Source organism: Lissotriton helveticus, chromosome 3_1 (genome assembly GCF_964261635.1).
Source record: "Lissotriton helveticus chromosome 3_1, aLisHel1.1, whole genome shotgun sequence".
Classification (NCBI taxonomy): Eukaryota; Metazoa; Chordata; class Amphibia; order Caudata; family Salamandridae; genus Lissotriton; species Lissotriton helveticus.
The window spans coordinates 475105433-475129402 of NC_136061.1; the positions used below are offsets into that span (position 1 = coordinate 475105433).

The 23970-nt window shown below is 33.5% G+C and overlaps 15 non-coding genes across 15 annotated transcripts; all 15 read right to left on the reverse strand.

Moving 5' to 3' along the window:
• Window positions 1-3330: 3330 nt before the first annotated feature.
• On the reverse strand, window positions 3331-3403 carry TRNAT-UGU (transfer RNA threonine (anticodon UGU)). The gene has a single exon. It is a non-coding gene; the product is annotated as a tRNA-Thr (tRNA).
• Window positions 3404-5373: 1970 nt separating this feature from the next.
• On the reverse strand, window positions 5374-5446 carry TRNAA-CGC (transfer RNA alanine (anticodon CGC)). The gene has a single exon. It is a non-coding gene; the product is annotated as a tRNA-Ala (tRNA).
• Window positions 5447-13009: 7563 nt separating this feature from the next.
• TRNAT-CGU (transfer RNA threonine (anticodon CGU)) lies at window positions 13010-13082 on the reverse strand. Its single transcript has one exon. It is a non-coding gene; the product is annotated as a tRNA-Thr (tRNA).
• A 2966-nt stretch (window positions 13083-16048) lies between these two features.
• TRNAM-CAU (transfer RNA methionine (anticodon CAU)) lies at window positions 16049-16121 on the reverse strand. The gene has a single exon. It is a non-coding gene; the product is annotated as a tRNA-Met (tRNA).
• Window positions 16122-16557: 436 nt separating this feature from the next.
• Window positions 16558-16631, reverse strand: TRNAT-AGU (transfer RNA threonine (anticodon AGU)). Its single transcript has one exon. It is a non-coding gene; the product is annotated as a tRNA-Thr (tRNA).
• Window positions 16632-17061: 430 nt separating this feature from the next.
• TRNAM-CAU (transfer RNA methionine (anticodon CAU)) lies at window positions 17062-17134 on the reverse strand. Its single transcript has one exon. It is a non-coding gene; the product is annotated as a tRNA-Met (tRNA).
• Window positions 17135-17568: 434 nt separating this feature from the next.
• On the reverse strand, window positions 17569-17642 carry TRNAT-AGU (transfer RNA threonine (anticodon AGU)). Its single transcript has one exon. It is a non-coding gene; the product is annotated as a tRNA-Thr (tRNA).
• A 2452-nt stretch (window positions 17643-20094) lies between these two features.
• On the reverse strand, window positions 20095-20167 carry TRNAT-CGU (transfer RNA threonine (anticodon CGU)). Its single transcript has one exon. It is a non-coding gene; the product is annotated as a tRNA-Thr (tRNA).
• A 437-nt stretch (window positions 20168-20604) lies between these two features.
• TRNAT-AGU (transfer RNA threonine (anticodon AGU)) lies at window positions 20605-20678 on the reverse strand. Its single transcript has one exon. It is a non-coding gene; the product is annotated as a tRNA-Thr (tRNA).
• Window positions 20679-21108: 430 nt separating this feature from the next.
• Window positions 21109-21181, reverse strand: TRNAT-CGU (transfer RNA threonine (anticodon CGU)). The gene has a single exon. It is a non-coding gene; the product is annotated as a tRNA-Thr (tRNA).
• A 435-nt stretch (window positions 21182-21616) lies between these two features.
• On the reverse strand, window positions 21617-21690 carry TRNAT-AGU (transfer RNA threonine (anticodon AGU)). Its single transcript has one exon. It is a non-coding gene; the product is annotated as a tRNA-Thr (tRNA).
• A 430-nt stretch (window positions 21691-22120) lies between these two features.
• Window positions 22121-22193, reverse strand: TRNAL-CAA (transfer RNA leucine (anticodon CAA)). Its single transcript has one exon. It is a non-coding gene; the product is annotated as a tRNA-Leu (tRNA).
• A 437-nt stretch (window positions 22194-22630) lies between these two features.
• On the reverse strand, window positions 22631-22704 carry TRNAT-AGU (transfer RNA threonine (anticodon AGU)). The gene has a single exon. It is a non-coding gene; the product is annotated as a tRNA-Thr (tRNA).
• A 430-nt stretch (window positions 22705-23134) lies between these two features.
• On the reverse strand, window positions 23135-23207 carry TRNAT-CGU (transfer RNA threonine (anticodon CGU)). The gene has a single exon. It is a non-coding gene; the product is annotated as a tRNA-Thr (tRNA).
• A 435-nt stretch (window positions 23208-23642) lies between these two features.
• On the reverse strand, window positions 23643-23716 carry TRNAT-AGU (transfer RNA threonine (anticodon AGU)). Its single transcript has one exon. It is a non-coding gene; the product is annotated as a tRNA-Thr (tRNA).
• Between the last annotated feature and the right edge of the window lie 254 nt (window positions 23717-23970).

A 23970-nucleotide genomic window follows, 5' to 3' on the forward strand; every position in this document is an offset into this window, starting at 1 on the left:
AACATGGCTAAGTACTGCTCTGGAAAGGTGTTAGCTTTTGGAGATATTCGCGCTTAGCGTGAATATTTCCAAAACTACGCCTTTGTAGGTAATAGGAGATAGCGATGTTAGCAACTGTTTTCAGTCGCTAACATCTTGGCACGCCCACTTTGCATGTCATTAGCGATAATTATCGCTGACTTGCAAAGTGGGCCCTTAAATGCCCGCTATCGCCTACAAGCTGTCGCTAACTGGTGTTAGCGACAGCTTGGTAATAGGGCGATAAAATTATCGCCGCATTAGTGGGAAAATGTCCCACTAAAGCGGCGATAATGGCCCTTGGTAATATGCCCCATTGTATTCCTAAACAACCGTTGTCTGTTCATCTCTGAATTTAATGAGCAGCACCACCATGTGGTAGACTGTTCTAAGTACGGTGTTGACAATTAGGTGCCGGTGTCTAGCACCGGAAACAAATGAAGTGCCGGTGCTGAGCACCGGAAAGCACCAGCTCAAATTAAGCACTGCTACTGACCCAAATAAATCAGCATCCCACCAACACCAGAGATAGCAGCCCTCTGTCAGCATCATGGACCGGCACTCATTCAGGATAAGGGGACTTCAAGGTGCACGATGCTGCTGTCTATGACAGGGAGCCGAGTTGCTCTTATCAGATTTTCATGAGTGTTAAAGAAGTTTTACATGGCGTGGAGTGAAATATCAGAGGTGGTATGTTAGGCTAAACTTATAAAGCGCACTGACACCATAAGTTTCCTGGTGCTGGTACCATTTTTCGAGGAGAGATGCACATCACCATAGGAATAGGAGAAATGCGTCAGTCTTTCTTTAAAAACAAAGCACATTCAGCCAGAGAAAAAACATTTAAATGGCCTCCTCATTGTTCTTTCTCTGTCTAAAATCTTTCAGGTTTTATAGGCGGGTGTAGCACCTAGTGTTGCAGTGCACTGTGTTACATACAGATGGTTAACAATTGTGTATTCTAGATTTCTTCCATTTTTTGTCACAGTCTGTCCCCAGACCGGTTAAAGTGCTTTCATTGTTATTGCACAGGAAATCTCCACTGATCCATCCATCTCCATTCATAACACGGGCAACAAGCATTCTGTAAGATCTTGAATCTTTCTTTTAAAGAAGGAAAACTCCCTCAGCAATGGAAAGAGGCAGTAGTGAATCCCATACGTAAAAACTCCACCTCCCCTTGGACGGAACTCTCCAATCTTCGTCCTATCTCTCTTCTGCCCCTCCTAAGCAAACTGGCTGAGAAACATGTTAACACCCAGGTTTCCAGTTTCATAGAGGCGACAGGGGGCCTGGACCATTCTCAATCTGGGTTCAGGCCCAACTACAGCACCGAATCAGCACTCCTCTCCGTGACCGATAACATCAAGATGTCACAGGATAGAGGAGGCTCGATGATTCTGGTGCTGTTAGACCTGTCGGCCGCCTTTGATACTGTGTCCCATAAAATTCTTCTGAGCCTTTGCAGGGAGTGGGCATTGGAGGACAGGCCTTATCTTGGTTGGAGAGTTTCCTCCTCGGGCGCTCACAATCTGCCAGCTTGGGCCTCTATCGTTCCATCTCAAGGGTGCTGATGAAGGGGGTGCCACAGGGCTCATGTCTAAGCCCCACATTGTTCAATGTGTATGTGGCCCCCCTTGCTGAAATTGTGAGGAAGTATGAATTCACACCGGTGTCTTACGCCGATGATACCCAACTTCTCTACCCTTTCCATTCCCTTAACTCTAATGTTAGAGAAAATTTTGCTGAAGGCATGAGGGCTGTCTCAAATTGGATGGCTTCCAACTGCCTCCAATACAATGTCAGGAAGACGGAGGTCATGCTCTTTGGAAAAGCAACCATGTTATGGTCTCCCGACTGGTGGCCTCTAGATCTAGGACCAGTTCCTTCCCCAAAATCAACTGTAAAAAATCTGGGTGTGAAGTTAGACCAAAATCTAACTTTAAGGGAACACGCAAATGTGACTGCTGGAGCGTGTTTCCGCACTATTGGTCTGCTGAGAAGAGTTTTTCCCTTTCTGCCGGATACTCACAGAAAGACCCTGGTACAGGCCTTGGTGATTAGTCGATTAGACTACTGCAATGGGCTTCTGATATTAGCGAACGAAGACGCCATAAACCGGCTGCAGGTAGTTCAGAATACAGCGGCACGACTGATTGTGAAGGCTCCCACAAGAACCCCTTTGAGGCCCCTACTGAGAGAACTTCACTGGCTCCCAATACGGCAACGTGTCAAATTTAAAATCTGTTGCACGGTGCACAAATGCCTGTTTGGAAATGGTCCCAATTATCTGTCCCAAAAACTACTGCTCTATAAGCCAGTTCGATCTCTGCGCTCTAGCAACCAATTGCTATTAAAACCTCCATTCATTAAAAAGACCAGACAAGGCGGGCGGGCGCTTTCCCTGATGGGCCCGACCCTGTGGAACAACCTGCCTTTCAGTCTCAGACAAACCTCCAACCACCTATCTTTTAGGAAAATGCTTAAAACCAACCTGTTCCTGGAAGAATAACAGTTTAGATATTTTCACACTACGTCTTGCTGTAAAGCCCCCACTCCACCAACATAACGAGCAAAGCGCGGAGATACCCCGTCTGGGGTCGATTCCTGCGCTATAAAAGAAACTAAATAAATGTCTTTTTTTATTTTGTAATAACAGTATTCACTCTATAATCTTGAAAATAGTTGGGTTTTTATGAGGTTTAAGATGATCTGTTCAACAGTAAGATGAATCAGACTTTTATATTTTAATTGTATCAGAATAGGACCTAATGCAATTGATTTGTTATACAACAAAGAGAAAAGCAAGGCGCTGCTGAGAGTTGAACTCAGGATCTAGCTGTTTACTAGACGGGCGCTTTAACCAGCTAAGCCACAGCACCCCCTTGAGTCTTAACTTTGAAAGACTTTTCTTTATGGTGTTCAAGAGAATATTGTTTTTTCACTTTCATATTCTTTACTAAGTTCACAGACTTCTCTACCCAAACACTTTAGATGAAGACGCTTCACTTATTCAAAAACACCTCTTTAATTTGAAGTTTACCCTATTCATAGAATTTTAAAATATACCTTGCTGAAGAATGGATTAGTTGTATTCAACAATAGAGTGATCATTTGGCTCTATCTTGTTCTTTGTCATTTTCTTTTCGCTATTTCAGTCAATGCATTCCTATAAAAATCTTCACAATACCAAGTATTTTATTTAATTTTAAGATAACTTATTCTAAAGTTCATAGAACTGGACGTTTATTCTTAAATTGTATTCAACACTTGTTTAATGAAAATTATTCCTAAAGCATGGAGAAAACAGTTAGGTGCTGCTGAGATTTGAACTCAGGATCTCTTGTTAACAAGACAGGCGCTTTAACCACTAAGCCACAGGACCAACATCAATAACAAAAAATACATACATAATTTATTGTTGATGATGAAAATTTGTTTCCTGCTATAAATTCTTCTTTATATGTACTGTAATCTTAAACACAAAAAGATACTCAATCACTAAACAAGTATTAATATGTTTTAATAAACAGGTACTCTTATAAAACCCAATTTCATTTATTGAATACATTACAATTTTTGTTCATGAAGGCATTAATATTCCTCAAATTGAGGTAGTAATGTCATCTATGTCTTTCTCATACATATGTCTTTTTTTATTTTGCAATAACAGTATTCACACTATAATCTTGAAAATACTTGGGTTTTTATGAGGTTTAAGATGATCTGTTCAACAGTAAGATGAATCAGACTTTTATATTTTAATTGTAGCAGAATAGGACCTAATGAAATTGATTTGTTATTTATCAAAGAGAAAAGCAAAGCGCTGCTGAGAGTTGAACTCAGTATCTTCTGTTTACTAGACAGGTGATTTAACCAGCTAAGCCACAGCACCCCCTTGAGTCTTAACGTTGAAAGACTTTTCCTTGAGTCTTAACTTTGAAAGACTTTTCTTTATGGTGTTCAAGAAAATATTGTTTTTTCACTTTCATATTCTTTACTAAGTTCACAGACTTCTCTACCCAAATACTTTACATAAAGACGCTTCACTTATTCAAAAACACCTCTCTAATTTGAAGTTTACCCTATTCATAGAATTTTAAAATATACCTTGCTGAAGAATGGATTAGTTGTATTCAATAATACAGTGATTATTCGGCTCTATCATGTTCTTTGTCATTTTCTTTTCGCTATTTCAGTCAATGCATTCCTATAAAAATCTTCACAATACCAAGTATTTTATTGAATTTTATGATAACTTATTCTAAAGTTCATAGAACCAGACGTTTATTCTTAAATTGTATTCAACACTTGTTTGATGAAAATTATTCCTAAAGCATGGAGAAAACAGTTAGGTGCTGCAGAGATTTGAACTCAGGATTTCTTGTTTACAAAACAGGCTCTTTAACCACTAAGCCACAGCACCAACAGCAACAACCAAAAATACTTAAATAATTTATTGTTGATGATCAAAATTTGTTTCCTGCTATAAATTCTTTTTTATTTGTACTGTAATCTTAAACACAAAAAGATACTCAATCACTAAACAAGTATTAATATGTTTTAATAAACAGGTACTCTTATAAAGCCCAATTTCATTTCTTGAATACTTTATAATTTTTTTCATGAAGACATTAATATTTCTCAAATCGAGTTAGTAATGTCATCTACGTCTTTCTCATAGATATGTCCTTTTTCATTTTGCAATAACAGTATTCACATTATATACCTGAAAATACTTGGGTTTTTATAAGGTTTATGATGATCTGTTCAACAGTAAGATGATTCAGACTTTTATTTTTTAATTGTATCAGAATAAGACCTAATGAAAATGATTTGTTTTATGAGAAAAGCAAGGCTCTGCTGAGAGTTGAAATCAGGATCTCCTGTTTACTAGACAGGCGCTTTAACCAGCTAAGACCCAACACCGCCTTGAATCTTAACTTTGAAACACTTTTCTTTATGGTGTTCAAGAGAATATTGCTTTTTCACTTTCATATTCTTTTATAAGTTCACAGACTTCTCTTCTCAAACACTTTAGATGAAGACGCTTCACTTATTCATAAACACCTCTCTAATTTGAAGTTTACCCTATTCATAGAATTTTAAAATATACCTTGCTGAAGAATGGATTAGTTGAACTCAACAATAGAGTGATCATACGGCTCTATCTTGTTCTTTGTCATTTACTTTTCGATATTTCAGTCAATGCATTCCTACAAAAATCTTCACAATACCAAGTATTTTATTTAATTTTAAGATAACTTATTCTAAAGTTCATAGAACCAGACGTTTATTCTTAAATTGTATTCAACACTTGTTTGATTAAAATTATTCCTAAAGCATGGAGAAAACAGCTGCTGCTGAGATTTGAACTCAAGATTTCCTGTTCGCGAGACAGGTGCTTTAACCATTAAGCCACAGCAACTATGTCAAAAACAAAAAAAAATAATAATAATTTATTGTTGATGATGAAAATTTGTTTCCTGCTATAAATTCTTCTTTATATGTACAGTAATCTTAAACACAAATAGATACTCAATCACTAAACAAGTATTAATATGTTTTAATAAACAGGTACTCTTATAAAACCAAATTTCAATTCTTGAATACTTTACAATTGTTTTTTTCATGAAGGCATTAATATTGCTCAAATCGAGGTAGTAATGTCATCTACGTGTTTCTCATAGATATGTCTTTTTTTATTTTGCAATAACAGTATTCACTCTATAATCTTGAAAATATTTGGGTTTTTATGAGGTTTAAGATGATCTGTTCAACAGTAAGATGAATCAAACTTTTATATTTTAATTGTATCAGAATAGGACCTAATGAAATTGATTTGTTATATAACAAAGAGAAAAGAAAGGCGCTGCTGAGAGTTGAACTCAGGGTCTCCTATTTACTAGACAGGTGCTTTAAGCAGCTAAGCCACAGCTCCCCCTTGAGTCTTAAATTTGAAAGACTTTTCTTTATGTTCTTCAAGAGAATATTGTTTTTTCACTTTCATATTCTTTACTAAGTTCTCAGACTTCTCTACTCAAACACTTTAGATGAAGACGCTTCACTTATTCAAAAACACCTCTCTAATTCGAAGTTTACCCTATTCATAGAATTTTAAAATATACCTTGATGAAGAATGGATTAGTTGTATTCAATAATAGAGTGATCATTCGGCTCTATCTTGTTCTTTGTCATTTTCTTTTCGCTATTTCAGTTAATGCATTCCTATAAAAATCTTCACAATACCAAGTTTTTTATTTCATTTTATGACAACTTATTCTAAAGTTCATAGAACCAGCCGTTTATTCTTAAATTGTATTCAACACTTGTTTGATGAAAATTATTCCTAAACCATGGAGAAAACAGTTAGGTGCTGCTGAGATGTGAACTCAGGATCTCCTGTTAACAAGACAGGCGCTTTAATCACTAAGCCACAGCACCAACGTCAATAACAAAAAATACATAAATAATTTATTGTTGATGATGAAAATGTGTTTCCTGCTATAAATTCTTCTTTATATGTACTGTAATCTTAAACACAAAAAGATACTCAATCACTAAACAAGTATGAATATGTTTTAATAAACAGGTACTCTTATAAAACCAAATTTCAATTCTTGAATACTTTACAATTTTTTTTCATGAAGGCATTAATATTGCTCAAATCGAGTTAGTAATGTCATCTACGTCTTTCTCATAGATATGTCCTTTTTCATTTTGCAATAACAGTATTCACATTATATACCTGAAAATACTTGGGTTTTTATAAGGTTTATGATGATCTGTTCAACAGTAAGATGATTCAGACTTTTATTTTTTAATTGTATCAGAATAAGACCTAATGAAAATGATTTGTTTTATGAGAAAAGCAAGGCTCTGCTGAGAGTTGAAATCAGGATCTCCTGTTTACTAGACAGGCGCTTTAACCAGCTAAGACCCAACACCGCCTTGAATCTTAACTTTGAAACACTTTTCTTTATGGTGTTCAAGAGAATATTGCTTTTTCACTTTCATATTCTTTTATAAGTTCACAGACTTATGTACTCAAACACGTTAGATGAAGACGCTTCACTTATTCAAAAACACCTCTCTAATTTGAAGTTTACCCTATTCATAGAATTTTAAAATATACCTAGCTGAAGAATGGATTAGTTGAACTCAACAATAGAGTGATTATAAGGCTCTATCTTGTTCTTTGTCATTTATTTTTCGATATTTCAGTCAATGCATTCCTACAAAAATCTTCACAATACCAAGTATTTTATTTAATTTTTAGATAACTTATTCTTTCACTTCAAAACAATTTTATTGAATTTTAGCAGAGAAAAGACACAAAGAGACAAAACAGAAAAGTATATGCTTTATCAGTAAAATGCAAATAATGGATCAAGAACAATTACAAATAACAGTCATAAAAAAGTGCAATACAATACGCAATAGTCAATCAAAGGAAAAACCAAAGTCAAGGGAGGGAGGGGAAGGGAAGAAGGGGAAGGGAGCAGACCATTTCATAGCATAATAAAGTTAATAAATAGAGTTACCAATAATATACTAAAAACGAGTATAGCAAGTAATAGGTAAAACAGTTAACAATGTATAACATGAGTCATAACAATAAATATGAATCAATAGGGGACCAAAAAGATTGAAAAATAGAATTATGAAGAACACCTTGTAACGACAATTGAGCACCTCTTCTTGCAAAGATAATCCATGACCACCAAGCATGAACTGAAAGAGAAGTAGCATCCTTCCTACAAAAAGTAATTGACTTTAACGCAGCAGAAACCAAAAAATTAAATAACTTTGCCTCAGTATCTTCAAGAGGGTGTGACAAAACAACTGATTTGCAAATTAATAATTTATAAGAGAGCACATCAGAAATAGGCAAAATTTTCAATATTACATTCCAAACTTCGGACCAAAAGTTCATAATCACAGGACATTCAAATAACATGTGACGTAAAGATCCAGGAATCAATTTACAGTGCCAACAGAGATCTGATGGTAATAAATGAGCACGAAATAAACGTAGTGGGGTCCATAAGGAATTAAACAAAATGTATGCATTCGTTTGATAACGTGATACTGGTAACCAACCAGAAATACTATTGGTCCAAATTAATGACCAAGAGTCAACAGATAGGGAAATGGGAAGCTCATCATTCCAAAAAGCGGAAAGTACATCAAGGTTGGTGCCCATTGAAGAGGTAAGTTTTTTATAAAATACAGAAACTGCTTTAGAAGATGCAGAAACAGTATTGAGGTAAATTATAAAATCAGATGAAAAACTAGTTGGAATACCATTTGGGAAGGAGTCTAAAATGGAGTTACATAAAAACTTGGTATTTCAGCAAATCAGACTTTGACAAGCTGAAGTGTAATTGAAGCTGAACGAAGGGAATAAAAGCACCATCAGAAAAAACGTCTTCGAGATAAAAAATGCCGTTGGCAATCCACGAGGACCAAAAAGTAACATTTCTATTTAATTTTATTAGAACACTGTGCCATAGTGACAAATGTACCGTAGAAAGTAGAGGAGAGGCAAAATTAGAATCCAAATCATTAAAAATTAATCTGGATGATTTGATTATAGTTGAGTAATGTACAACCTTAGAGGTATGAGACATGGTTAACAGGGAGGGTAATGGGAAAGGTTTTATAAGTGATTGTTCGATATGAAACCAGATAGGGGGCTTAATAATAGGCGAGGTATTAAACCACAAAAAACTCTGTTTTAAGATAAAGGCCTTATGGTACAAATAAAAGTCAGGGAGGGCAAATCCTGCTTGGCATTTAGGAATTTTAAATTTTTTATACGCAATACGAGGAGGTTTATTATTCCAAAGAAATTTGGATAATAGTTTCTCAATATCTTTATAAAATGTAAGTGGGAATTGAGTGGGGATCATAGCAAGGGAATAAAATATTTTTGGGGCAGGATTTCTATAGATTCCATTCTCCCCCACCAGGAAAGATGAAGGGAAGACCATTTAGAAGTTTTCTGTTTGACAAAATCATATATAAAAGTATAATTTAATTTTAACTTATCATGTAATGAGGATGAAAACAAAATGCCAAGGTATTTCAACTTGCTTTTTTGCCAAATAATATCAGGTGAAGGTAACATATCGGAAGTACAAAGCATATTCAAAGGAAAAAAATCAGTTTTGCTAACATTTAATTTATACCCTGAAACAGCTGAATATTTGGCAATAATGTCAAGTAAAACCGGAACAGAAGAAATAGGATTGCTGATAAACAATAACACATCATCAGCATATGCTAAAGTTTTAACAGTAACATCTTTGATGGTGATACCCTGAATATCCTCACACCTACGTATGTAATTAAGAAAAGGCTCTATTCCTAATAAAAATAAAAGAGGGGAAAGTGGACAACCCTGTCGTGTGCCTCTAAAAAGGGAAAATTGAGTAGAAATTTGACCATTAATAAACAATCGGGCAGTGGGAGCAAAATATAAAGCCGAAACCATAGGAATAAATGAGGGACCAAAATTGAAAGACAATAAAGTTTTAAATAAAAACTGCCAATTAATTTTTATCAAAGGCTTTTTCTGCATCCAAAGCCATGACACCTGCTGGAACAAGAAGTGTGGAACTCTGCTCAATAACATGTAATAATGTTCGAGTGTTGTTAGCGGAGTATCTATTCTTCATAAAACAAGATTGATCTGGATGAATAATAGAATGGAGGACAGGAGCTAATCTAGAGGCAAGGATTTTAGCATATAGTTTGCAATCTTGGTTTATTAAAGATATGGGACGGTAATTAGAGACAAGGGTGGGATCTTTATCAGGTTTAGGGAGTACAATAATTAAGGCTTCTGAAAAAGAGCCCGAAATGGTTCCTGAGGAACCAAAATGTGAAAAAAGTTGGAATAAATAAGGCAACAAATGAGGTTGGAATTCTTTATAAAATTCAGCAGGGAGGCCATCAGGACCTGGAGATTTATTCTTTGGGAGTGATTTGATGGCATTCAGGATTTCATCAGTAGTAATTGGTAAATCTAACCCAAGTCTGTCTGAGGGAGAAATGTAAGGTAAATCACATGTGTTTAAAAAAGTATCAATTAAGGAATAATCACAAAAATCTGGTTTATTATATAAGTTGGAATAAAAGTGTAAAAATTCCTGAACAATATCATTATGGGAGAGAGCAACATTACCCTGAAGGCCCCGAATGGAAGTAATTTGTGTTTCATCCCTTTTAATACGCAAATTATTTGCGAGGAGTTTCCCAGACCTATTGGAATTGAAGCGAAATTTGGCATTGGATTTAGAGAGTTGGACCCCGGCCCTAGTACTAAGGATAATATTACATTCATATCTAAGTTTTTGTAATTTAAGTTTATATTGAGGATCATTGGAAGTAATAAATAAACGCTCACATTTTGCTATTTGTTTCTCCAGAAGTTTAATGTTGGAGTTAAATTATTTATTCTCATGAGCCATAATAGAAATTGTAGAGCCTCTAATGTATGCTTTAAATGCGTCCCATCTATTTACTATAGACGTAGAGTCTTCAGGATTGAGCAGAAAGTAATCCTGAATCGCCTGTAATAATTTAGGTTTATGAGTGTCATTAAGGACAATGCCAGTATTCATACGCCATCTAGTTTGCTTAGCAAAAGTGGACGAAACATTCAAAACAAAAGAAATCAAGGCATGGTCTGAAATATCAATGGTACCAATAAGAGGATTAGTTGCAGATTGAATAAGAGAAGGGGAAAGCAAAAAATAATCAATTCTGGAATGGGCATTATGAGGGTTGGAGAAAAAAGAAAAAATATTTATCAGTGGGGAAGTGTAATCTCCAAATGTTAGCTAATTTGGTAGTATGAATAAAAGCTTTAATTCATGGAAAACCTTGGAGGGTCGAAATCGGGTGGCAGATAACCTATCTAACAATGGGTCAGCAATAACATTAAAATCCCCTCCAACGATCAATGGAACTCTTCCCAACTTTAAAACTTCAGTAGTAATAGTAGCCCAAAATACGGGATCATCTGCTGTGGGGCTGTAAATATTAAACAAAAAGAAAATAGAGTCATGAATTTTGATTTTGACTAAAATATATCTCCCTTCAGAATCTGAAATCTTACTGAGAATTTGGCAATGTAATCTTTTAGCAAAGAAAATAGCGACTCTTACCTTTGGCAGGTGAGGAGACAATAGTATCTACCCAGTTTTTTATTCATGTACTGTAAGATCCTATCCTCAACATGTGTTTCTTGAACAAAACAAATATCAGCTTTGGAACTACCCAGATAATCTAGAATTTGTGTACGTTTAATTGGATGTCTCAAACCCTTTACATTAAGAGAATCAATTTTAATCTTATGAATATTAGCCATGAGGACTTAGAAGGAAGAAGAAAAAGGAATCAGAACAAGAAGAAGGAAGAAATAGCCATGTTAAAGGAGTAACCCTATATAGAAAATATGAAAGGGAAGAACAGAAAAGAAAGAGAAAGGAACAAACAAGAAACATAAATAAAGACAAGGAAATGCACACCCATTCCACAAGTATGGCCAGGAACCGTTGAAGCCCGTGAATATATGAATAAGCAAAGATGTGACAAGTGAAGTCAGACTAGACGAACTCAAGTATTAGGATCATGAGTGTCCATAGATGGAGGAGCTTGCTGATCAAGAAACAGTCGAAGATCTTCAGGTCGTTGAAAAGATTTGGAGACATTGTCTTTCCACACACGCATTGTAGAATGATCAAAAACTCCATATTTAAATCCAAGGCTTCTCAGCTGCGGACGAAAGGCAGAAAACTCTTTACGAATAGCAACCGTTTCTTTAGCATAGTCCTGGTGAATAAAGATTTTCGTTCCATTCACCAATAATGAAGGAATTTCTCTTGCAGCCTTCCGAATGAGAACCAGATGATGATGACGCAGGACCTTGAATATCATTTGCCTGGGTTTAGTATGTCGAGGATTGCGATGTGAAGGGACTCTGTGGGCTTTATCAATCTCACATTTTTCTGTGAATTTAATACTCAAAAGACCCGGTAGAAGAGATTCAAGATATAAACGACAGTTTGACCCCTCAAAATCTTTAGGCAAATTAAAAATACGAAGGTTGTATTGCCTATTACGATTTTCCATGTCCAGCAGTTGAGTATGCATTGGAACTATTTTGGCCATTAAAGGCGCGAAAGCGTCAAGTTTATTTTTATTATCTTGAATTTTGATGGCATTGTCAGAAACTTTCATTGACATAGAGGCCATATCTTTACGGACGTTTTTGACTTCTGAGGCAATTGTATCAGTATTTAGACGCAATGCTTGAATTTCTTCCAAAATTAGTGCAAGAGAAGTTTCTGAAGATTCTACCATCTTAGATTTGGTTGGAGGAGGAGAAACCTGCTGCTTCCTTTTATTAGTAGTTGAATTCTTGGAATCCATTCTGAGGTGAAAAAATTCTCAACAATACGTGAAGAATAATAAAGTCAAGAAAACAGCCTCAAAATGCAAGAAAAATTATGTAATTAGTGAAGAAAACATCAAAACTCTCTTCAAAACAACAGGTGCAGCAGCTAAATTGGACAGTAGACGTGGCTAGGCCCAAGCCAGGAGCTGTCATAGATATTACTCCGCCCCCAAGCACTCAAAGCCGGTAGTACCTGCAGGTGAGGCTGGGAGCAGGAACCATGGAGCCACGAAGAACACTTCCGCTGGAGGAAATCGTCCAAAAGTTACTCCACAGGTAGGAAATAGTATGTACAGGCAAGCGCCGCTATTTTCGCCGACTACTTGACACAAAATTCGGCGTTATAAAGAGATTCGGGCTGTAATATTTACGGAGCTCCGGTGGCGGCGGCCATCTTGGTTGACACTCTCGCGCGTCTCCAAGATAACTTATTCTAAAGTTCATAGAACCAGACGTTTATTCTTAAATTGTATTCAACACTTGTTTGATGAAAATTATTCCTAAAGCTTGGAGAAAACAGTTAAGTGCTGCTGAGATTTCAACTCAGGATCTCCTGTTTACGAGACTGGCGCTTTAACCACTAAGCCACAGCACCAACGTTAATAACAAAAATACATAAATAATTTATTGTTGATGATGAAAATGTGTTTCCTGTTATGAATTCTTCTTTATATGTACTGTAATCTTAAACACAAAAAGATACTCAATCACTAAACAAGTATTAATATGTTTTAATAAACAGGTACTCTTATAAAACCCAATTTCATTTCTTGAATACATTACAATTTTTTTTTCATGAAGGCATTAATATTGCTCAAATCGAGGTAGTAATGTCATCTACGTCTTTCTCATAGATATGTCTTTTTTTATTTTGCAGTAACAGTATTCACTCTATAATCTTGAAAATACTTGGGTTTTTATGATGTTTAAGATGATCTGTTCAACAGTAAGATGAATCAGACTTTTATATTTTAATTGTATCAGAATAGGACCTAAAGAAATTGATTTGTTATATAACAAAGAGAAAAGCAAGGCGCTGCTGAGAGTTGAACGCAGGATCTCCCGTTTACTAGACAGGCGTTTTAACCAGCTAAGCCACAGCACCCCCATGAGTCTTAACTTTGAAAGACTTTTCTTTATGGTGTTCAAGAGAATATTGTTTTTTCACTTTCATATTCTTTACTAAGTTCACAGACTTCTCTACTCAAACACTTTAGATGAAGATGGTTCACTTATTCAAAAACACCTCTCTAATTTGAAGGTTACCCTATTCATAGAATTTTAAAATATACCTTGCTGAAGAATGGATTAGTTGTATTCAACAATAGAGTGATCATTCGGCTGTATCTTGTTCTTTGTCATTTTCTTTTCGCTATTTCAGTCAATGCATTCCTATAAAAATCTTCACAATACCAAGTATTTTATTTAATTTTAAGATAACTTATTCTAAAGTTCATAGAACCAGACGTTTATTCTTAAATTGTATTCAACACTTGTTTGATGAAAAATATTCCTAAATCATGGAGAAAACAGTTAGGTGCTGCTGATATTTGAACTCAGTATTTACTGTTTACGAGACAGGCGGTTTAACCACTAAGCCACAGCACCAACGTCAATAACAAAAAATACATAAATATTTTTTGTTGATGATGAAAATTGGTTTCCTGCTATAAATTCTTCTTTATATGTACTGTAATCTTAAACACAAAAAGATACTCAATCACTAAACAAGTATTAATATGTTTTAATAAACTGGTACTCTTATAAAACCAAATTTCAATTCTTGAATACTTTACAATTTTTTTTCAATGAGGGCATTAATATTGCTCAAATCGAGGTAGTAATGTCATCTACGTCTTTCTCATAGATATGTCTTCTTTTATTTTGCAATAACAGTATTCGCTCTATAATCTTGAAAATACTTGGGTTTTATGAGGTTTAAGATGATCTGTTCAACAGTGAGATGAATCAGACTTTTATATTTTAATTGTATCAGAATAGGACCTAATGAAATTGATTTGTTATATAACAAACAGAAAAGCAAGGCGCTGCTGAGAGTTGAACTCAGGATTTCCTGTTTATTAGACAGGAGCTTTAACCAGCTGAGCCACAGCATCCCCTTGCGTCTTAACTTTGAAAGGCTTTTCTTTATGGTGTTCAAGAGAATATAGTTTTTTCACTTTCATATTATTTACTAAGTTTACAGACGTCTCTACTCAAACACTTTAGATGTAGACGCTTCACTTATTCAAAAACACCTCTCTAATTTGAAGTTTACCCTATTCATAGAATTTTAAAATATACCTTGCTGAAGAATGGATTAGTTGAACTCAACAATAGAGAGACCATACGGCTCTATCTTGTTCTTTGTCATTTTCTTTTCGATATTTCAGTCAATGCATTCCTACAAAAATCTTCACAATACCAAGTATTGTTTTTAATTTTAAGATAACTTATTCTAAAGTTCATAGAACCAGACGTTTATTCTTAAATTGTATTCAACACCTGTTTGATGAAAATTATTCCTAAAGCATGGAGAAAACAGTTATGTGCTGCTGGAATTGAACTCAGCATCTCCTGTTTATGAGACAGGCGCTTTGACCACTAAGCCACAGCACAAACGTCAATAACAAAAAAATACATAAATAATTTATTGTTGATGATGAAAATTTGTGTCCTGCAATAAATTCTTCTTTATATGTACTGTAATCTTAAACACAAAAATATACTCAATCACTAAACAAGTATTAATATGTTTTAATAAACAGGTACTCTTATAAAACCCAATTTCATTTCTTGAATACATTACAATTTTTTTTCATGAAGGCATTAATATTGCTCAAATCGAGGTAGTAATGTCATCTACGTCTTTCTCATAGATATGTCTTTTTTTATTTTGCAATAACAGTATTCACTCTATAATCTTGACAATACTTGGGTTTTTATGAGGTTTAAGATGATCTGTTCAACAGTAAGATGAATCAGACTTTTATATTTTAATTGTATCAGAATAGGACCTAATGAAATTGTTTTGTTATATAACAAAGAGAAAAGCAAGGCGTTGCTGAGAGTTGAACTCAGGATCTCCTGTTTACTAGACTGGCGCTTTAACCAGCTAAGCCACAGCACCCTATTGCGTCTTAACTTTGAAAGACTTTTCTTTATGGTGTTCAAGAGAATATTGTTTTTTTCACTTTCATATTCTTTACTAAGTTCACAGACTTCTCTACTCAAACACTTTAGATGAAGACGCTTCACTTATTCAAAAACACCTGTCTAATTTGAAGTTTGCCCTATTCATAGAATTTTAAAATATACCTTGCTGAAGAATGGATTAGTTGAACTCAACAATAGAGTGATCATACAGCTCTATCTTGTTCTTTGTCATTTTCTTTTCGATATTTCAGTCAATGCATACCTACAAAAATCTTCACAATACTAAGTATTTTATTTAATTTTAAGATAACTTATTCTAAAGTTCATAGAACCAGACGTTTGTTTTTAAATTGTATTCAACACTTGTTTTATGAAAATTATTCCTAAAGCATGGAGAAAACAGTTAGGTGCTACTGAGATTTGAACTCAGGATCTCCTGTTTATGAGACAGGCGCTTTAACGACTAAGCCACAGCACCAACGTCAATAGCAAAACATACATAAATAATTTATTGTTGATGATGAAAATTTGTTTCCTGTTATAAATTCTTCTTTATATGTACTGTAATCTTAAACACAAAAAGATACTCAATCACTAAACAAGTATTAATATGTTTTAATAAACAGGTACTCTTATAAAACCCAATTTCATTTCTTGAATACATTACAATATTTTATCATGAAGGCATTAAGATTGCTGAAATCGAGGTAGTAATGTCATCTACGTCTTTCTCATAGATATGTCTTTTTTCATTTTGCAATAACAGTATTCACTCTATAATCTTGAAAATACTTGGGTTTTTATGAGGTTTAAGATGATCTGTTCAACAGTAAGATGAATCAGACTTTTATATTTTAATTGTATCAGAATAGGACCTAATGAAATTGATTTGTTATATAACAAAGAGAAAAGCAAGGCGCTGCTGAGAGTTGAACTCAGGATCTCCTGTTTACTAGACAGGCGCTTTAACCAGCTAAGCCACAGCACCCCCTTAAGTCTCAACTTTGAAAGACTTTTCTTTATGGTGTTCAAGAGAATATTGCTTTTTCACTTTCATATTCTTTCATAAGTTCACAGACTTCTCTACTCAAACACTTTAGATGAAGACGCTACACTTATTCAAAAACACCTCTCTAATTTGAAGTTTACCCTATTCATAGAATTTTTAAATATACCTTGCTGAAGAATGGAATAGTTGAACTCAACAATAGAGTTATCATGCAGCTCTATCTTGTTCTTTGTCATTTACTTTTCGATATTTCAGTCAATGCATTCCTACAAAAATCTTCACAATACCAAGTATCTTTTTTAATTTTAAGATAACTTATTCTAAAGTTCATAGAACCAGACGTTTATTCTTAAATTGTATTCAACACTTGTTTGATGAAAATTATTCCTAAAGCATGGAGAAAACAGTTATGTGCTGCTGAGATTTGAACTCAGCATCTCCTGTTTATGAGACAGGCGCTTTAACCACTAAGCCACAGCACAAACGTCAATAACAAAAAATACATAAATAATTTATTGTTGATGATGAAAATTTGTGTCCTGCAATAAATTCTTCTTTATATGTACTGTAATCTTAAACACAAAAAGATACTCAATCACTAAACAAGTATTAATATGTTTTAATAAACAGGTACTCTTATAAAACCCAATTTCATTTCTTGAATACATTACAATTTTTTTTCATGAAGGCATTAATATTGCTCAAATCGAGGTAGTAATGTCACCTACGTCTTTCTCATAGATATGTCTTTTTTATTTTGCAATAACAGTATTCGCTCTATAATCTTGAAATTACTTGGGTTTTATGAGGTTTAAGATGATCTGTTCGACAGTAAGATGAATCGGACTTTTATATTTCAATTGTATCAGAATAGGACCTAATGAAATTGATTTGTTATATAAATAACCGAAAAGCAAGGCGCTGCTGAGAGTTGAACTCAGGATCTCCTGTTTACTAGACAGGTGCTTTAACCAGCTAAGCCACAGCACCCCCTTTAGTCTTAACTTTGAAAGACTTTTCTTTATGGTGTTCAAGAGAATGTTGTTTTTTCACTTTCATATTCTTTACTAAGTTCACAGACTTCTATACTCAAACACTTTAGATTAAGACGCTTCACTTATTCAAAAACAACTGTCTAATTTGAAGTTTGCCCTATTCATAGAATTTTAAAATATACCTTACTGAAGAATGGATTAGTTGAACTCAACAATAGAGTGACCATACGGCTCTATCTTGTTCTTTGTCATTTTCTTTTCGATATTTCAGTCAATGCATTCCTATAAAAATCTTCACAATACCAAGTATTTTTTTTAATTTTAAGATAACTTATTCTAAAGTTCATAGAACCAGACGTTTATTCTTAAATTGTATTCAACACTTGTTTGATGAAAATTATTCCTGAAGCATGGAGAAAACAGTTATGTGCTGCTGAAATTGAACTCAGCATCTCCTGTTTATGAGACAGGCGCTTTAACCACTAAGCCACAGCACAAACGTCAATAACAAAAAATACATAAATAATTTATTGTTGATGATGAAAATTTGTGTCCTGCAATAAATTCTTCTTTATATGTACTGTAATCTTAAACACAAAAAGATACTCAATCACTAAACAAGTATTAATTTGTTTTAATAAACAGGTACTCTTATAAAACCCAATTTCATTTCTTGAATACATTACAATTTTTTTTCATGAAGGCATTAATATTGCTCAAATCGAGGTAGTAATGTCATCTACGTCTTTCTCATAGATATGTCTTTTTTTATTTTGCAATAACAGTATTCACTCTATAATCTTGAAAATACTTGGGATTTTATGAGGTTTAAGATGATCTGTTCAACAGTAAGATGAATCAGACTTTTATATTTTAATTGTATCAGAATAGGACCTAATGAAATTGTTTTGTTATATAACAAAGAGAAAAGCAAGGCGCTGCTGAGAGTTGAACTCAGGATCTCCTGTTTACTAGTCAGGCATTTTAACCAGCTAAGCCAGAGCACCCCCTTGAGTCTTAACTTAGAAAGACTTTTCTTTAGGGTGTTCAAGAGAATATTGTTTTTTCACTTTCATATTCTTTACTAAGTTCACAGACTTCTCTACTCAAACACTTTAGATGAAGACACTTCACTTATTCAAAAACACCTCTCTAATTTGAAGTTTACCCTATTCATAGAGTTTTAAAATATACCTTGCTGATGAATGGATTAGTTGTATTCAACAATACAGTGATCGTTCGGCTCTGTCTTGTTCTATGTCATTTTCTTTTCGCTATTTCAGTCAATGCATTCCTATAAAAATCTTCACAATACCAAGTATTTTATTTCATTTTATGATAACTTATTCTAAAGTTCATATAACCAGACGTTTATTCTTAAATTGTATTTAACACTTGTTTGATGAAAATTATTTCTAAAGCATGGAGAAAATAGATGCTGCTGAGATTTGAACTCAGGATTTTCTGTTTACGAGACAAGCACTTTAACTACTAAGCTACAGCACCAACTTCAATAACAAAAAATACATAAATAAATTATTGTTGATGATGAAAATTTGTTACCTGCTATAAATTCTTCTTTATATGTACTGTAATCTTCAACACAAAAAGATACTCATTCACTAAACAAGTATTAATATGTTTTAATAAACAGGTACTCTTATCAAACCCAATTTCAATTCTTGAATACTTTGCAATTTCTTTTTTCATGAAGGCATTAATATTGCTCAAATCGAGGTAGTAATGTCATCTACGTCTTTCTCATAGATATGTCTTTTTTTATTTTGCAATAAGAGTATTCACTCTATAATCTTGAAAATACTTGGGTTTTTATGATGTTTAAGATGATCTGTTCAACAGTAAGATCAATCAGACTTTTATATTTTAATTGTATCAGAATAGCACCTAATAAAATTGATTTGTTATATAACAAAGAGAAAAGAAAGGCGCTGCTGAGCGTTGAACTCAGGATTTCCTGTTTACTAGACAGGAGCTTTAACCAGCTGAGCCACAGCATCCCCTTGCGTCGTAACTTTGAAAGACTTTTCTTTATGGTGTTCAAGAGAATATTGTTTTTTCACTTTCATATTCTTTACTAAGTTCACAGACGTCTCTACTCAAACACTTTAGATGTAGACGCTTCACTTATTCAAAAACACCTCTCTAATTTGAAGTTTACCCTATTCATAGAATTTTAAAATATACCTTGCTGAAGAATGGATTAGTTGAACTCAACAATAGAGTGATCGTTCGGCTCTATCTTGTTCTTTGTCATTTTCTTTTCGCTATTTCAGTCAATGCATTCCTAAAAAATCTTCACAATACCAAGTATTTTATTTCATTTTATCATAACTTATTCTAAAGTTCATAGAACCAGAAGTTTATTCTTAAATTGTATTCAACACTTGTTTGATGAAAAATATTCCTAAAGCATGGAGAAAACAGATAGGTGCTGCTGAGATTTGAACGCAGGATTTCCTGTTTACGAGACAGGCGCTTTAACCACTAAGCCACAGCACCAACGTCAATAACAAAAAAATACATAAATAATTTATTGTTGATGATGAAAATTTGTTTCCTGCTATAAATTCTTCTTTATATGTACTGTAATCTTAAACACAAAAAGATACTCAATCACTAAACAAGTATTAATATGTTTTAATAAACAGGTACTCTTATAAAACACAATTTCATTTCTTGAATACATTACAATTTTTTTTTCATGAAGTCTTTAATATTGCTCAAATTGAGGTAGTAATGTCATCTACGTCTTTCTCATAGATATGTTTTTTTTATTTTGCAATAACAGTATTCACTCTATAATCTTGAAAATACTTGGGTTTTTATGAGGTTTAAAATGGTCTGTTCAACAGTAAGATGAATCAGACTTTTATACTTTAATTGTATCAGAATAGGACCTAATGAAATTGATTTGTTATATAACAAAGAGAAAAGCAAGGCGCTGCTGAGCGTCGAACCCAGGATCTCCTGTTTACTAGACAGACGCTTTAACCAGCTAAGCCACAGCACCCCCTGGAGTCATAAATTTGAAAGACTTTTCTTTATGTTGTTCAAGAGAATATAGTGTTTTCACTTTCATATTCATTGTTAAGTTTAGAGACTTCTCTACTCAAACACTTTAGATGAAGACGCTTCACTTATTCAAAAACACCTCTCTAATTTGAAGTTTGCCCTATTCATAAAATTTTAAAATATACCTTGCTGAAGAATGGATTAGTTGTATTCAACAATAGAGTGATCATTCGGCTCTATCTTGTTCTTTGTCATTTTCTTTTTGCTATTTCAGTCAATGCATTCCTATAAAAATCTTCACAATACCAAGTATTTTATTTGATTTTAAGATAACTTATTCTAAAGTTCATAGAACCAGACGTTTATTCTTAAATTGTATTCAACACTTGTTTCATGAAAAATATTCCTAAAGCATTAAGAAAACATATAGGGGCTGCTGAGGTTTGAACTCAGAATTTCCTGTTTACGAGACAGGCGCTTTAACCACTAAGCCACAGCACCAACGGCAATAACAAAAAATACATAAATATTTTTTGTTGATGATGAAAATTGGTTTCCTGCTATAAATTCTTCTTTATATGTACTGTAATCTTAAACACAAAAACATACTCAATCACTAAACAAGTATTAATATGTTTTAATAAACAGGTACTCTTACAAAACCCAATTTCAATTCTTGAATACTTTACAATTTTTTTTCATGAAGTCATTAATATTGCTCAAATTGAGGTAGTAATGTTATCTACGTCTTTCTCATAGATATGTCTTTTTTTATTTTGCAATAACAGTATTCACTCTATAATCTTGAAAATACTTGGGTTTTAATGAGGTTTAAGATGATCTGTTCAACAGTAAGATGAATCAGACTTTTATATTTTAATTGTATCAGAATAGGACATAATGAAATTGATTTGTTCTATAACAAAGAGAAAAGCAAGGCGTTGCTGAGAGTTGAACTCAGGATCTCCTGTTTACTAAACAGGCACTTTAACCAGCTAAGCCACAGCACCCCCTTGAGTCTTAACTTTGAAAGACGTTTCTTTATGGTGTTCAAGAGAATATTGCTTTTTCACTTTCATATTCTTTCATAAGTTCACAGACTTCTCTTCTCAAACACTTTAGATGAAGACGCTTCACTTATTCAAAAACACCTCTCTAATTTGAAGTTTACCCTATTCATAGAATTTTAAAATATACCTTGCTGAAGAATGGATTAGTTGAACTCAACAATAGAGTTATCATACTGCTTTATCTTGTTCTTTGTCATTTACTTTTCGATAGTTCAGTCAATGCATTCCTACAAAAATCTTCACAATACCAAGTATTTTATTTAATTTTAAGATAACTTATTCTAAATTTCATAGAACCTGACGTTTATTTAAAAAAAAATTTCAACACTTGTTTGATGAAAATTATTCCTAAAGCATGGAGAAAACAGTTATGTGCTGGTGAGATTTGAACTCAGAATCTCCTGTTTTTGAGAGAGGCGCTTTAACCACTAAGCCACAGCACAAACGTCAATAACAAGAAATACATAAATAATTTATTGTTGATGATGAAAATTTGTGTCCTGCAATAAATTCTTCTTTATATGTACTGTAATCTTAAACACAAAAACCTACTCAATCACTAAACGAGTATTAATATGTTTTAATAAACAGGTACTCTTATAAAACCCAATTTCATTTCTTGAATACATTACAACTTTTTTTTCATGAAGGCATTAATATTGCTCAAATCGAGGTAGTAATGTTATCTACGTCTTTCTCATAGATATGTCTTTTTTTATTTTGCAATAACAGTATTCTCTCTATAATCTTGAAAATACTTGGGTTTTTATGAGGTTTAAGATGATCTGTTCAACAGTAAGATGAATCAGACTTTTATATTTTAATTATATCAGAATAGGACCTAATGAAATTGATTTGCTATATAACAAAGAGAAAAGCAAGGCGCTGCGGAGAGTTGAACTCAGAATCTCCTGTTTACTAGACAGGTGCTTTAACCAGCTAAGCCACAGCACCCCCATGAGTCTTAGCTTTGAAAGACTTTTCTTTATGGTGTTCAAGAGAATATTGTTTTTTCACTTTCATATTCTTTACTAAGTTCACAGACTTCTCTACTCAAACACTTTAGATGAAGACGCTTCACTTATTCAAAAACACCTCTCTAATTTGAAGTTTACCCAATTCATAGAATTTAAAAAAATACCTTGCTGAAGAATGGATTAGCTGTATTCAACAATAGAGTGATCATTCGGCTCTATCCTGTTCTTTGTTTTTTTCTTTTCGCTATTTCAGTCAATGCATTCCTATAAAAATCTTCACAATACAAAGTATTTTATTTAATTTTAAGATAACTTATTCTAAAGTTCATAGAACCAGACGTTTATTCTTAAATTGTATTCAACACTTGTTTGATTAAAAATATTCCTTAAGCATGGAGAAAACAGTTAGGTGCTGCTGAGATTTGAACTCAGGATTTACTGTTTACGAGACAGGCGCTTTAACCACTAAGCCACAGCACCAACGGAAATAACAAAAAATACATAAATATTTTTTTTTGATGATGAAAATTGGTTTCCTGCTATAAATTCTTCTTTATATGTACTGTAATCTTAAACACAAAAACATACTCAATCACTAAACAAGTATTAATATGTTTTAATAAACAGGTACTCTTATAAAACACAATTTCATTTCTTGAATACATTACAATTTTTTTTTCATGAAGGCTTTAATATTGCTCAAATTGAGGTAGTAATGTCATCTACGTCTTTCTCATAGATATGTTTTTTTTATTTTGCAATAACAGTATTCACTCTATAATCTTGAAAATACTTGGGTTTTTATGAGGTTTAAAATGGTCTGTTCAACAGTAAGATGAATCGGACTTTTATATTTTAATTGTATCAGAATAGGACCTAATGAAATTGATTTGTTATATAACAAAGAGAAAAGCAAGGCACTGCTGAGAGTCGAACCCAGGATCTCCTGTTTACTAGACAGACGCTTTAACCAGCTAAGCCACAGCACCCCCTGGAGTCTTAACTTTGAAAGACTTTTCTTTATGTTGTTCAAGAGAATATAGTGTTTTCACTTTCATATTCATTGTTAAGTTTAGAGACTTCTCTACTCAAACACTTTAGATGAAGACGCTTCACTTATTCAAAAACACCTCTCTAATTTGAAGTTTGCCCTATTCATAAAATTTTAAAATATACCTTGCTGAAGAATGGATTAGTTGTATTCAACAATAGAGTGATCATTCGGCTCTATCTTGTTCTTTGT